The sequence below is a fragment of the Lissotriton helveticus genome, chromosome 3_1, assembly GCF_964261635.1.
Source record: "Lissotriton helveticus chromosome 3_1, aLisHel1.1, whole genome shotgun sequence".
Taxonomy (NCBI): Eukaryota; Metazoa; Chordata; class Amphibia; order Caudata; family Salamandridae; genus Lissotriton; species Lissotriton helveticus.
In genome coordinates, this window is record NC_136061.1 from 164156492 (window position 1) to 164172087 (window position 15596).

At 47.5% G+C, this 15596-nt stretch overlaps 1 long non-coding RNA gene across 1 annotated transcript in view; it reads right to left on the minus strand.

The window, feature by feature from the left end:
• Positions 1 to 1877: 1877 nt before the first annotated feature.
• Positions 1878 to 15596, minus strand: part of LOC144824456 (uncharacterized) — a 64099-nt gene continuing 50380 nt past the window's right edge. Inside the window, exons 2-3 of the long non-coding RNA XR_013608957.1 lie at positions 11222 to 11276; positions 1878 to 2843 (exon numbers count right to left, since the gene is read on the minus strand). This is a non-coding gene — a long non-coding RNA (uncharacterized LOC144824456). The remainder of the gene's footprint in view (positions 2844 to 11221; positions 11277 to 15596) is intronic.

Genomic DNA, 15596 nt, shown 5'->3' on the forward strand with positions numbered 1-15596 from the left:
CAACAAAAAGGACCGCCATTCAATCCAGCAGTATGAAGGAACAGATGTGCTCCTCACACCACGAGGATGAAAGGAGCATCCTGTGGCAACCAGGGAGAGGTTCGATCTAGGCAAGGCACAGGAGCCTTTGCGCAAATGCACAGGCGCAGCTGGAAGCCTGTCTGACACATTGAAAGGCATCCCACAAACGTGCATCACCGGAGCAGTCCTGATCGTGGACCAACAAAAGACTCATGATTCAGGGCAACAAAGGTTGTGTTAGAAAGCCAGACATCCATGGACCACTGAAAGGGCATCGTCGGCAGTAGAACACAGGTTGCACGCAGGTGAAATAGGCATAGCGGAAGGTTAGCCTATAACTGATGCGTAGCACAGCTAATAGGACACATCCAAAGAGAAGCTGCATGCGGTCACGGTACAGTTGCAACTGACCGGGATTCGCCTGGACCACAGGACGGGAAGACATGCCGTGAGAGCACTCCTAGAACCAGCGCTCAGCTGTACAGCCACAAGTAGTGATATCAAACCGCTAAATGCAGTCTGAAAATTGGAGGAATGACACCCGGTAGTACTCCAGAAATAGCATGAAACGAAGGGACAAGGCCAGAGCCCAAAAATGTTAAAAAAGTGTGCAACAGCCTGAAGTATCAGAGGATTTAGATGACTTTTTGTGTCAATCCCCCAGAAAACAGTGGGAGTGCTGTGTTCAGCAGTGACTGAATAACGCAGGACGGTCAAGGCACCTAGAATTCGAAGGTCTTAGGGCTGATGTATGAGCGACTACTTGTTGACACAGAAGCCCATTGTTCCTGCACACTTCTTGAAGTCCGCTTTTGCCGTGGGAATCTGAAGCCACAAATGACTATCCACAATCACATATGGGGGAGTAAGGATAACATTGCTACATCAAGGATTACGGCGTGCAACAGTTCCTATATATGTGATGCCTGCCCTGTGACCGCAGCACTTGTGCCCATTCAGGAGAAGATAACTTTGGTTGTAAAACAGATTTAGCGTGGGTATGTTAACAGGGACTGGTGTACATGTGGGTAAACATGCATAGATCGTACATGTCACTTGAAAATCCCTGGGCAACAGTACTTGAGTGTGTAAATGTGACAATGTCACCATCGTCCACATGACAGGATGTGTTGTGATGCTGGCTCTTGTGGGCACACTGCAAAGGATTTCATTGTTCTGCATTGTGTGATCTGTGACAACTTCTGGCATGTCCATGATGATATACTTAGGCGGGATGGGAGCACACTGCTTCACCTCCCAGCACAGTTCACCCCTCTGCATTCTGGTAAGTGCAGTTCAGTCATGATGCTTACTTATCATGTGACTGAGGTGTTTCCCCTGAGTTGGGCAGAGAGAGGTACAGAGACCCGAGTAGATTGTGGCAGCTTTCTCAGCAGACACCGATCACATTGTATCTTAACCCTACTGATGTGGGAGGATAACGTGACACACATGTCTAGAGATTCACAGCACTGACCTGCACCAGCCTTGGTGACACATGACAACGGTAACAGAAGTGAGCTTTTCCACTGAACTGCATTCACCAGGATGCTAAGGGCTAAACTGTGTTGGGAGGTGCAGTTGTGTGCTCCAGTCACCGTGCTGTCCATGTTGATGGTGTTTGCCAGTGTGGTCTGAAATGCATATTGTACAGTGTTGCCTCGTGGTGTGCTTTTGCGGTTATTCCATAATATGGCAACGCACTATTGTTTCCTTGTGTCTTTCCAGGTTCCTCCACTCTCTCAATGGATTTTCGCTTTGACATTACCGGATACATTGCAATGTGAGTCAACATGCTGCTTAATGTGATGAGAATGCTCTTAACACGAAGGTATACTGTTATGAGTTGTGTTTATTTTGCGATGTGTGACAGGTGAGAGGTGAAGTAGAAAGTGATGGTGAACGGATAGTTAGCGGAGAACACACAATGGTAGAGTTCCAAAGTCCAACCGGACACTCCCATCCTTGTGGCAATGTTGTTTGGTATTTACAACGACAGTCAATGCTCAATGTTACAGTGGTGACATCAGCAGTTTCTCTGAGAACTGATACGGCACGGTGCTGTGCCACATGATCCTCCAGGGTTTTTTTTCGGACGCCCCCTCTGCCGTTTGGCTGGGGGGGGGCCTGCTGCATGCTAAGCAGTGTCTGAGGATTTGCCGTGGTGTGACTCACCCCTCCCTGTGGCCACTGCTGAGGTGGTGTGACTATCATCTGGCTGGCCATGGGGGGGTGTTTGACAACGATTTTAGCCACATGCCTGTCCCTCAGGACATCCATGTACTCCACATATTGTCCCAAACGAGCGTTCATTGAGCTCTGCAGCCGGGGAGTTCCCGCAGTTCTTCATGACCTTGGCCATCTGTCCCTGGTCCTGCTGGTATGCACGGTGTTCAGGGCCGCAGTCTCATTGTCCTCCTGTGGCTGACCCCCAGTTGGCCTCCCACCTGCTCTGCTGCCGTGGACCTGTGGCTGTGCCAGGCGCTGCTGCTGCACACCGACCCCAGCATCCCCTAGTGGTATTTGCAACTGCTGGCAGTGGGACAGTGTTGGAGGCAGCAGTGGTGATGGTGGAGATGGCTGCCACACAGGTCCTTGCTGCAGGGGTCTGCGTTGGGGGTGCAGCTGTTGTGGGAGTTGTGGTGGTGGTGGAGATAGTGAGGGCCAGAGACTGAGCTGTCCTGGGCACGCTGGAGGGGCCAGGTTGGTCCTCCTCATCCGAAAAGACCATGGAGTCTGCATCCGAGGGTTCACCTTCCTGGGGGCGGGAGACTGGCTGGGCTCGTCCATGGCATGGGCGCCTGCTGTTGCTGGTGAGTCACCTGTTGAAGAGAGATTACATTGTCAGCATGTTCACTACACAGCGCAACTTTGATGTTCATGTTTGGCCCATTTCATTTGAGATGGCCTTACTGTTTAGCTTTTGATGGACGAATTGCGGGTCAATGCAAACATTCACCCCCAGTCACAAGGATCTGGGTTTAATCCATCATTCTTTTGCTCACGACACCACCCCAGTTTGGACCCAGCCATATTCAAATCAGTCTTGACCCTGTTCCTTCTGGGAACAGTCCAGCCCGAACTGCCAAGCCTAGTCCTCCCTGGACCGGAAACAAGCATCCTGGGACCAGTTTCGGGGCATCACCCTTCATCAGCCAGGCTAGCTTGAATCCAGTGGTGTAGTGAGCACGGGACCCATGTCTTAGCATACCCTACTCACTTAGGGTGACGTATGCAAAAGAAACAATTGATGGACGGAATGCTGGAAAATGCAAACATTCACCCCCAGTCACAAGGATCTGGGTTTAACCCATCATCCTTTTGCTCATCAGACTACCCCAGTTTGGACCCAGCCATATGCACATCAGTCTTGACCCTATTCCTTCTGGGAACAGTCCAGCCCGAACTGCCAAGTCAGGTCCTCCCTGGATCAGAAACAAGCATCCTGGGACCGGTTTCAGGGCATCACCCCATATCAGCCAGGCTAGCTTGAATCCAGTGGTGTAGTGAGAACGGGACCCACATCTGGGCTTACCCTTCTCACTTAGGGTCCCATATGCAAAAGAAACAATTGATGGACAAAATGCTGGACAATGCAAACGTTCACCCCCCAGTCACAAGCATCTGGGTTTAATCCATCATTATTTTGCTTACCACACCACCCCAGTTTGGACCCAGCCAAATGCAAATCAGTCTTGACCCTGTTCCTTCTGGGAACAGTCCAGCCCAAACTGCCATGCTAGGTCCTCCCTGGACCGGAAACAAGCATCCTGAACCAGTTTCAGGGCATCACCCTTCATCAGCCAGGCAAGCTTGAATCCAGTGGGGTAGTGAGCATGGGACCCACGTCTGGGCATACCTTTCCCACTTAGGGTCACATATGCAAAAGAAACAATTGATGGACAGAATGCTGGACAATGCAAACATTCACCCCCAGTCACAAGGATCTGGGTTTAATCCGTTCATCATTTGTTTGCTGTAACACTTTTTGCCCTAAATGGGATGGGTATGCCCAGAAGTGGGTCCCTTGCTCACTGTGCCACTGGATTCAAGCTAGCCTGGCTGAAGAAGGGTGACATACCCTGAAACGGGTCCAGTAGATGCTTGTTTCCGGTCCAGGGAGGACCTGGCCTGGCTTTTCGGTCTGGACTGTTCCCATGAGGCACAGGTCAAGACTGATTTGTACATGGCTGGGTCCAAACTGGGGTGGCATAGTGGGAAAAAGAACGATGGATTTAACCCAGATCTTTTGACTGGGGAGAATGTTTACATCGTCAGCATTCCGTCCATCATTTGTTTGCTGTAACACTTTTTGCCCTAAATGGGATGGGTATGCCCAGACGTGGGTCCCTTGCTCACTGTGCCACAGGATTCAAGCTAGGCTGGCTGAAGACGGGTGACATACCCTTAAACCAGTCCCGGGATGCTTGTTTCCGGTCCAGGGAGGACCTGGCCTGGCAGTTCGCTCTGGACTGCTCCTATGAGGCACAGAGTCAACACTGATTTGCACATGGCTGAGTCCAAACTGGGGTGGTGTAGTGAGCAAAAGAACGATGGATTTAACCCAGATCTTGTGACTGGGGGAGAATGTTTGCATTGTCAGCATTCCGTCCATAATTTGTTTGCTGAATTACTTTTTAGCTTGGCATTACTATGCATTCATGACAGTTAGTCAGCAGTCAAACGTAATGTGGAGGTACATACATTGCTCGTTAGCTATGTGTCATGGCTGAAGATACAAAATAATTTGTACAGATATTATATTTCCAAGGACATGTCCGCTGGTACCAACTTGTTGCTCATCTGATTCAGTTTATACTTGGACATTTGTGGCTTCTTAATGAACATCTGACTACTATGCCGCCACTTCATGAGTTGTGTTTTGCTTTTTGTACTTGCCTCCTGTGGTTTGTGAGGTTTGACAGGGTTTCCAGGCATGTGTTGTGTTGACCCGAGTCTTTCTGCCTTGAGGCAATCGGACTTGCAAATTGTCTTTTTATGATCGCGTTCTTGTATTTTACTTTGCAGTTACATGTGGCTTCATTAGCGACACTGTGAATCATGTGGTCTCTCAATGGTATTGGCTGTGTATGCACTACCTAGCACGTATGGGGGGGTTCTAGACTTGCCTACCAAGTGCGGAATGTGGGGGTCATTTGGCTCCATGCTGTCTGTGAGGGAAGACAGAGGGCGTTGTGGCCTTGCTGACAGGGCTCAACAACCCCATCCCCAGTGAGATGGCTACCTACATGTTAGGAGGCACAGTCAATGGAGTTAGCTGACACATAGCTGTTTGGTGGGGAGGGTGGAACATGCTGTTTGGGAGGGAGGCCAGGGTGCATGACTACCTACCTGTGCGGTGTAGCTGGGTAAGGAAATGTGTGCCTTGTGATCCATTCATATTGAAAGCATGTATTCCACATGAGTTTGATGTGGGCTGGCGATTGAGGCTCACTTGTTGTGCACAACAATACATTGCAGTGTGATGGGAGACATTTGTTAGTACTTACCAGCCTCCAATCTCCACTTGATTCCTGTGAGACACTCTGGATGCATTATGGCAAGCACCTTCTCCTCCCATTCGGTGAGGGTTAGTGGTGGAATGAGTGGCCTGCCACCAGTTCTCTGGGCCACCTCGTGGTTCCGCTGGGCCCGATGCTTGACCCAACCCTTGAGGTCGCCCCACTGCTTCCTGATGTCACACACAGTATCACACACTGTGGTCCCTACGGCATTGACTTTGCTGTGGATCCTTGCGCACATCTGATTCTTGTGGGCAAGTGAGGTGTGCTGGACCAGGTGCACCAACAGATGTGGTTCTACCCGATTATCTCATCTACCATCACTTTCAACTCTGAGTCGGTGGATTTAGGCAGTGTCTTGGGCAGCATGGTGCAAATAAATGAGGGGTACAGGGTGCAAGGTAGTGGTGGAGATATGTGCAGTGTGTGAGTGGAAGTGGTGTTGTTTGGAGATGGGTGGGTGTAATGTTGTGCAGTGTGAGTCAATGATGTCCTGTCTCTCTGTCTCGGCTTGTGGTGTGCATAAGAGGCTGATCCAGGAAGGGGTTGGATTTATACTGTGGTATGTGGGTGTGTCCACATGAGTGATGACATCCAGTTGTCTCTTCCATGCTGCGCATGGCTTTCCTTATCAGGATCAAGTTGGGGTGTATCATTGTGGCGTGTGTGTTGTGATTGTGGGTGGCACACTTTGTGCATAGTTGTGAAGTTAGTTCCGTCCCCCATTCATTTGGCCGATGTGCGTGCGTGGCGGTCGGACGCCGTGCTGGGTCCGCCTGCTCCACATTCTAATCGTAGTTCGCCGTGTGGTCATGCCGAAGTGGGAGCTGCCTTTTCAAGCCATTGACCAGCTTTCCCTGTCCGCCACGGGCAGATTTGCAGCTTTTCCGACGGTGGTGGACGGTCTTTTGTGTCATCCGTCCCCCAAGGTATGATTTTGCGTACATTGCATCGTAATTTGGCTGACGGACATGCTGCGGGTCATGCAGGGGGATTTTTCTAGAAACCATGGCAGCCGGCGGGCTTTTCCATATGCCATTGTAATTGGGCCCTAATTCTGAATTAGTCCAGATCGTTAGCCAGCATACAACTGGGATCAGGCCTATCAAGTCAGAGACAAAGCCAGTGCCTAATTCTTGATGTATAATGTACATGGGGATGGATTGAGGTACTGAGAGAAGGTTCGTGGGAAACCTATTTTCAACTATGCATCCGGCGTGCACAGGCTAGCAGCTGCCAGCCACAGGTGTGCTGAATTCCACCAAACATCCTTGGGCTGCAGGGGTGGAGATGAAGCAGGGGATTATAGGTACTGGAATTACAAGCATGGGCAGGCTGGTGTCCACAAACCCTAACAAGGACTGGGAATGAATGGCAATTTCCAAATAGCATCCCAATGGCTAGATGTTAGTATATGCATGCCGGGGAGGCCTGGAAGCTTATTAAAACACTGGAGAGTCCCACAATTTGGCCCCCTGGTGGTGGGCACAACAGCATATTGTGACAGCATGCCCAATCCCAAGACAAGCTCCTGGGACCTGAAACTGGATTAAAAGCCTTTGCTCCTATGAAATAAATCGATTTCCATCAGAGTTGTAGTGCAAGGTACCAGAGAACTGCTGCAAAAGTGACGTTCTGGAGGATAGAATAGTAGTCTGTAAATAAACAGCAGTACTGAAGGCAGAACTCCAAATACAGGAACGGGGGCTTAGAAGCCTGAATCAAAGATGCTTGAAGTTCAGATGGTAGGCTGGAGTAGCACTCTGAAATTTAAGGCAGATTGGCTGCAGGGTCAAAGCAGGTTGGTAGGAGGCACAGAATTCAAAGGTACGCCGATGGAATACAAAGGAGGTAACAGGAAGCAGAGTTGAAGCTCTGGCCCTGAACGCTTACATGCTGAGAGTTTTGTCTCGAGGCTAGACACTCAGTCTCTAAAAGTATACGTGAAGGCTCTAAAGCTGTCAGACTGGAAGAACAGGGTCAGAAAGCAGGGAAGCTAGAGGCTCAGAGTTGGATGGCAGGCAAGCTATAGGCTCAGAGTTGGAAGGCAGGCAAGCTAGAGGCTCAGATTCAAAAGGCAGGTAAGCTAGAGGGTCAGAGTCGGAATACAGGCAAGCTAGGGGCTCAGAGTCGGAAGGCAGGAAAGCTAGAGGCTCAGGGTCAGAAGGCAGGCAAGCTAGAGGCTCAAGATTGGAAGGTAAGCAAGGTAGAGGTTCAGGGTCGGAAGGCAGGCAAGCGAGAAGCCTGGGCTCTGAAGCCGGGTGAGCTGAGGCCTCGGGCTCAGAAGGGAGGCAAGCTAGAAGCAGTGGGCTCTGAACGCAGGTGAGCTCTGAGGGCTCAGAAGGCAGGCATGCTAGAAGCCTGGGCTCTGAAGGCAGGAGAGCTGAGGGCTTAGAAGGCAGGCAAGTTTAAAGCTTATGCTCAGACGGCAGGTGAGCTGAGGGCTCAGAGGGCAAGCAAGTTAGAAGCCTGGGCTTTAAAGGCAGGTGAGAGGAGGGCCTAAAAGGCAGGCAAGCTAAAAGCCTGGGCTCAGAAGGCAGGCCGATTGCAGGCTAAAGTTCAAGAAGGCAGGCCGGCTGCAGACTGAAGTTCAGAAGGTGGCTGGCTGAGGGCCCTGGGTCCAAAGGCAGCGGGCTGGCTGAGGGCTCTGGCTCCTAAGGCAGCGGCCAGCTAGGGCTCTGTCTCCGAAGGCTGAGGGCCGGATGGGGGCTCTGGCCCCAAAGGCAGCGGGCAGCTGAGGGCTCTGGAGACTATGCAAGAAGACAAGCTGTAGGTGAAAAGGCAATTGGTTGACAGACTTTAAACTCTGGGAATGGTAGTAGCTCATGAATGGAAGATTTCCTGTTGTCAGTATTGAAATCTTCACAGTTCCTTAGCACATTACAACACACTGTAGCTGTTTCTTCGGAATGGCTAAGAAAGGTGCTGATCTTAGAGACTAATGACCAGACATCCTTTATCATTTGGCAGTTCACATCTCTTAGTCAGAGGAAATAGGTCAGAGATTACTTGGTCATGGAAGACCTTTTTATTTTCTTCAGCATTACAAGGTGGTACAGATGCATCAGAGCATGGAGTATTTATATATCCAGAATTTTCAATATGTGGCATATTTGATGGAGAGAGAGCAAACAAGGAGTCAGGATCTTGTTCCTTCTCAGTCAGGAGGTTTGCTACAGTCACAGCAGTTGGGTCAAGAGCATGGTCTGATTTACAGGATATTGTCACGCAAATGATGATGTTGGGCACTGGTTGAGGTTTTGTCTGTGGGTCAATGCCCTGTCTATGGGTTACCACTAGGGTACAACTGACCTTACCACCAAGAAGAGATAGCAAAGAGATAACATGACTTTTACCTGCCATTTGGGGTTCCTTAAAAGTCGAGGGACATGTCTCACATGTAGCGTCTACGTATAATTTAGCACTAGAACACAAAACATCAGAGGATTTAAAACATTCTGAATTCAAATACTTTCAATAACTGAACTTTGAGACAAAGTATCATGGCTAGTCTGAGAGGAATATGGGTGGTAAGCTGCAGTATTATTCACACAATCATTGGACCAGCTATGAGGGGATTGCAAAATAGAGCGCTAGGTTTCATTTTCCACTTATAAGGAAGCTAACATAGCTGCAGAAAAGTAGTGTTGTACAGGGGTTTTAGATTCCCACTTGAACTTTGGATTATAGTATTTTAACATGGTCTGAAAAGTTTTATTGTCTTGTAATTGCAGAATCTTAGATTTAATTATATCCTGTGAAGATTGTAGTTCTTTCCCTACAAGGGCAGTGGTAGGTTTGGCAACTTCACAACAAGCAACAGCAGTAAACTTGTATTTTGTTCAAATTGGCTACTAGCGGTCTGTGTTCTAGTAGGTCTTTTCTCTCTTTTGTTAAACTGAGCATTGTTTACCTTGAATTTAGTATTAAACATTGTCGCGTTAGTATCAGGGACTGTGATCTTTACTGGGTCACAAGATTGGGCTATATCATTCAAATGGAAAAGTGAGGTTATTAAATGTATCTCCTCTTTCTTTGGACACTCATCCTTGGTCTGCAGGGGTGCAGTGAGCAGGGAATTATATGTAATGAAGTTTCAAGCATGATAGACTGGCTTCCACAAAACACGGCATGGATTTGAATTGGTTGGCAATTTCCAAATAGCATCTAAATGGCTGGAAGTCAGTATATGCATGCGAGGGAAGGTCCAGAGGCTTATTAGAACACTGGAGAGTCCCACAATTGGGCCCTCTGGTGGTGGGCACAAGAGCGCAGGGAGCGAATTGATTTGTGACACCAAACTGAGTAAAACAGAACATTTATTAAAACTCGCTTGATAAACCTTTTGATTGCACTAATTTCTCAACTCTGCTAGTGGTGGAGCAGAGGCATAATTCGCTGAGTGTGAAACCTTCTCAGGGCATCATCTCTTGGTTCATGAATTATTGAGGCTACAACACAGTTCTGGGCTTAGCCAGTGAGAAGGGAAACATCAGGTATCAAGGCAGTGAATTATCATGTTATCCTGATTTTACCTTTGCGGTGCAGGAAGTGAGGAGACCTTTTTCAGACACTAAGGAAATACTAAGGTCACAAAAATTCAACTACGGAATGCTGTACCACGCTCGGTACAGCATTCCGTACCTGGGTAATACCTGGATAATAAATATTCACCAGCATCCAGGCGAACTGTTAGGGGGCTGGAGAACAGGAACCCGACAGGGTTACATACTTACCTATTATACCATATGCAGGTTGTGCATGGTCCTTTTAGATCATCCTTAGACAGAAGGAAAAACATTAGGGAAAGATGAAAGACAAACACCAAGAAAGGGAAGAAATACATAAATAGAAAACGGACTCACATTTTTTTTCAACAGGAAGAAAGACAAGGGGAGGGAGTATGGAAAGAGAGATAGAAAAGGGACAGTACGGAGAGGGTGCAGCGCGAAGAGATGAGGAGATAGAAGACGCCACAGGAATGATGGAGAATACAGGCAGCATGACAGTTGCTGGAGGATCTCCAAGAGAACCGAGGAGTTCAGAGGGACGTGGGGACTGGAAAGGAAAGGGAGACAAACGCCGACCTATTGGCAGCGGGACCCAGAGGTCAGAGACAGAGGACTAACCTGAAGATGACATCAGCAGGCCACTGCTTCAGCTGCAGTGCCTCCCAAGTGTCAGCAAGACTGGAAAGGCACCCAGCCGTAGCCACGCTCACGGGAGTGAGCTTGACCAAGTTGGTTCCCGCATACGGCAGTGGCGGAGGCATACCTAGCTGAAGTATGGAGGGAGGGGGAAACTCTAAAGGCTGATTAGATCAGCCACTTTTGCAGGTTGATGCAGGTGTTCAGGAGTTCTATGCTTTTAAAAGCTGACAGTCATTTGTTTCCATTTTTGCCCCTTTAACCAAAACAAGTCTTTTAAGCTAATTAGCGGAAGGTACTTTGAGTTGGAAAGTTTGTTTTACTTCTGAATAGCCAAGCATAAGGATTAAGTTTGAACTAAAAGGGTACATAAAGGATACGAGAACTTGAGAGAAAGCAAAGAGTTAAGAAAGTGAGAAAAGAAAAAGAAAGAAAAATTAAAAGGAAGAAAATAAAATGAAATGATGAAAAGATAGGTAAAAGGAGAAAGAAAGGGAGAGAGTTGGATGTAGAGAGAAAATACATACTTACCAGTAATCTTTGTAGTCTTGTCGAAGGCATCCAGAACCAGAGGAGAACGTCCCTACTAGAGAACAAAAGAAACAGTGTCACCCGAAAAGTAGGGAAGAGGAACCCCCGGAAAAAGAACAGAGGGACAGAAAGATCCTTTTTACCAGACAGTGAAAGTATTTAAATAAAAACCTTCCTGTTTATACTCCTAATAAAGTCTGTTTGCTTTCACCATATCACACCAAACGCCTTGACCCACTAATGCTAGGCCTTTTTCCTTCTGAGCAGTTGGGATTCATCCTAGGTAGAGCCACATGCAGCAACTTGAGCACATTGTTCACGCTGATAAGCCAGATCAGGCTGAAGGACGATGTCAGGTTCCACCTTCCAGACTCTTTGGGACTGTGCTGATGCTCAAAAGGGGTCCACCTCTCGAACGTCCCAAGTCCGGAATATAAAATACACGTGGACTAGTGAGACACTTAAGCGAGGGAAGGAAAGCATAGGAATTGCAAGGAGAGAGATCTGTGGATGACACAACAAAGAACACCGTCACTACCCTGATCTTAGTCAAAGCACACAGGCAAAGGAAATACCACTACATCAACATATGTATTTTAAGTAATGATCTACCTGTAAAGTAAAAGAAGGATGTAGTAATACCAGAAAAGAGAAGAGGGTGGTTGCAAGCTTCCAGCATGAACCACCGGAAAAAAGACAAACAATCATGGAGGTGAAAGTCTACAGCAACATAACATTTAGGCACTTTGGTCACCAGAGGGTAAACTTTCTCCCCTACCAACCCTAGGGTATATGTAGTATGGCTTTTTATGCAAAGCAGGGTCGTCCTGCTCCCCCTCTGTGTCTCTCTCTCTCCTATGACAAGAAACAAGGCGGACAACCAAACGTGAAACAAAAGAATGCATTGGTACAATCCCTTCCTTGTATAATGCCGTTGCAGAGCCGACATCGGTTTGTTTAGAACGCACAAAACCATATGTAATTGCTCAATATCTGTCCATATTCATAAGCAATCATCGCATAAAATCCCAATCCTCAGTTGAGTAACCGCCTATTGTTACTCTGGTCACTGAGGTGGAATCTACAGGTGTGGAGACAACACTGTTCAGTAATGCACACTAACTGACAAGGTTCAACAGTTAGTCTAGAGCTACCGCAGCAGCTATCATAAGGGAACCCAGACTCCCCGCATGAGACCCCTCCAGGAGGCTGCTCTCGCCAACAGGGAGTGCACGTGCAGTGGGGGATGTCCAAATCAGGCAACTGAACACTCCTCTGCATGAGACCGCAGAGATTGCGTGTCTCATCCAACAGAAAAGTGTACTAGTTAATTACCTATCTGTAAGGCACAAAGAGCGCTCCTCTGCATGAGACGCCAAACGTAGCGGTCTCAGCCAACAGAGGAGCAGCGTGTTCTTTGCCGGATAACCCGGCCAAGAATTACGGGAACAAAGCAAGCATGCAAGACAATTACGGGAAGTACCTAAGGCACTCTTACCGCCTCCACGCTCCGTCGTTCGAGACAGCAACCTCAGAGAAATCCGCCAGAATAATCGTCAGCTCCTGACTGACCCTATATCCGGGTCCGGTGAGCGTCTAGGTCACGTGGGACGTGACTCCCGCTCCGCCTGCTGGGAAACCTAGTTTCTTGCCGGCGGGTGCTTCCTCTTCCACACAGGCTCTGGCAGTCAGTGATTACCGGCCGTTAAAGCTTGACAGACGATGCCCTGCCAGCTTTTTTAGATGCCAAGAAGGCGTTTGATTCACTTGAGTGGCTGTGTGTATTTGTGGTCTTACGCTAGGCTAGGCGTGACTACTAACATTATGGAAGCTCCGACTGCTAGGGTTAAGTAAACGGCTGTATCTCTCTTGATTTTTAGGTCTTGGCTACGCAGCACGCATGCGCTGCATAGGAGGAGACCTCTTGAAATCGATTTGCTGTTTGGGCCAAAAACGTGCACGCATTGCATTGCTTTCAATGGCAACGCGTGCACGTTTGGCGATTCCCTTGCGGAAGCAAGCAGTGGCGCCATTTGTCAACAATTATCACACCTTGCTACTCGCTCCCGCAAGGGACACGCCCTTCCCCGCCCGCACTCCGCTGTCCGTGACTTTCCGCCTCCCCCCCACCATTGCTAATGCTTGGTTCAGATTGCATCAGCACAACCGAATAGCAAGCATTCAAGGCCGATAAATTAAATACATATCCAGCTCGAACTTTAAGACATGTAGGTCTCTCGTGATTTCGCATTTTAGAGTGCAGCACAAGACCACACAGCGAGCTTTCCTCTAGCGTGCGCCGGAGCAGGCAGCAGTCATTGACCGAGTTCACTGGTGGGCAGGCACAACTTCCGAAATGGAAACAGATTCTGCCGACCTGATATCCATACCCAGATTACCCCAATGAGTCGGGATTTTGTTTTTTTAGTTTTTTAAAATCAAATACATACTTCTCCTACCAGGTGAAAAGTGATTTACAAAAGTCTATTTAATGTGATACCATTTCAATTTTACTAAAAGCTACCTTGTATCTCTTTACGTCTTTCTCAGTAACAACGTGCGTCCATGCGTTTGTGACATAAGCTAGTAGTTGCAATAGCCTATCACGACTGAATGAGTAGTAACAGTTCATAAAGTTGCTATATATTATGTTAAAATGATTTGTTTAGCGCATGGCTGCCCCAACAACAGGGCTCCCCAGCGCTGGACCCAGAAAACGGTATGGAGTTTCACAGCACCAATCCATCACAGTGACTCATTAACACGCGGTGCTTTCTGATGGGAAAGAATGCATATTTCTAAGGAAGAAACCTACACTTCCAACCATTTACAATGTTTAGATTCCTTTGTTTCCAGTAAGTACCTCCAGAAATAAGGCACACTGTGAAGGGTGCTTGTTACATTTTGACATAACTTAAAAATAGCGTAACAATATATCGCAGGTTGTGTTTCTAAGAGCCTTTGCAGTGATTGAACACCCCCCCTGGCGCCCGAAATAATGATTCCTAATGAGGCACATATAATTTTCTGTTCCAGTTTACGGCCTCGCGTAGAGTCAGGGTAATTTGCTTGGAATACTGAAGCCGGCAATCTGGATCCAAAAAAGGCTAAATAGCTTCACGCTCTGCTTGTAACAATTAAGCTGGGACCAACATGCACCCCAGTTATGTGATCGACGACTCCACGCTTTTATAAGCAGTTATATTCATTTTTTTGATAGCAGACGGACACTTTTTTAGCCATCTTAGACTAACAGTGAGTTTTTAAAGTCCTTTGTATATGTTTACTTTTCAATTGCACGTTTCAATTCCACGATTCTGGAAAAATAATATTCTGGTGCAATATCTTTAGGTGTATAGGGTATATTCATAATTCATGAGTACCTCTGGAGGAATTAAACCTGGGTTCCCTTATCCTGGCAGGCAACAGGAAGTGACGTACAGAGAATAACCACACAGTAGCCACCGGCCCGGGTTGTATGAGGCTTATAGACATGAAGATTTCAGCGACATTTAACCAATGAAGGGTATCTTGAATAATGCAAAATAGGATACACCTTCAAACGTCATGTGTAATAAGTAGCCATTTTCCACCCCAGGAAACTAGACTCCTCCTATCTGGTTGCTTCATAGATATCTGTTTCATGGTTGACTTTTAATTGTTTTTAAATGTCCTCTGTACAGGGCTGGCTGAAGATTTGATGATTTCAAAAAAGGGAAGTGCCCGATTACTCCCGCCTCCTTTATACAATCCAGGGTAAAGAATTACCCTGAAATATGTTTCCACTAACCTCACACTCTAGTGCTCTTCATCAGGTTCAAAGCCGAAGGGTAAAGTTAGCTTGGTGGGCTTCAAGCAATCTCAACATAATAATACTCTGTACCACATAATTACACGTCACATAATTACACTGTATTCAATGCAATATAAATACTCTCCACATAATACCACTCTGCCGCATACCACCAATCAACATAAATGCACTCCACACCATGACACAATTTCAGTAAGCATAATTTCACTCAACACCACAGTTCCAGGCCACACAATTCAACTCCACACATTTCCAATACACACCATATAATTACACACCAAACTACATATTTCAAATTCACAACGTACCGCCATTCTACACCATATAGTGGCACCACCTGAGCACCAAACATCACTCACCACCACCATTTTGCATCAGCGCACTACCTAAGCATCACGTCAGTCTGCCCTTGGAATCTGGAATCTGTCGATTCTCCCCTAGTGTCTGTCCACTGCTCGTGTTCTAATTAAATTACCGTTTTCCAACCTCCACTCACCCGTTATTTATGTCCGGCTCCCGCATAAAAAAAAATTTATAACAAACATGAGAACAGGCAGGAAG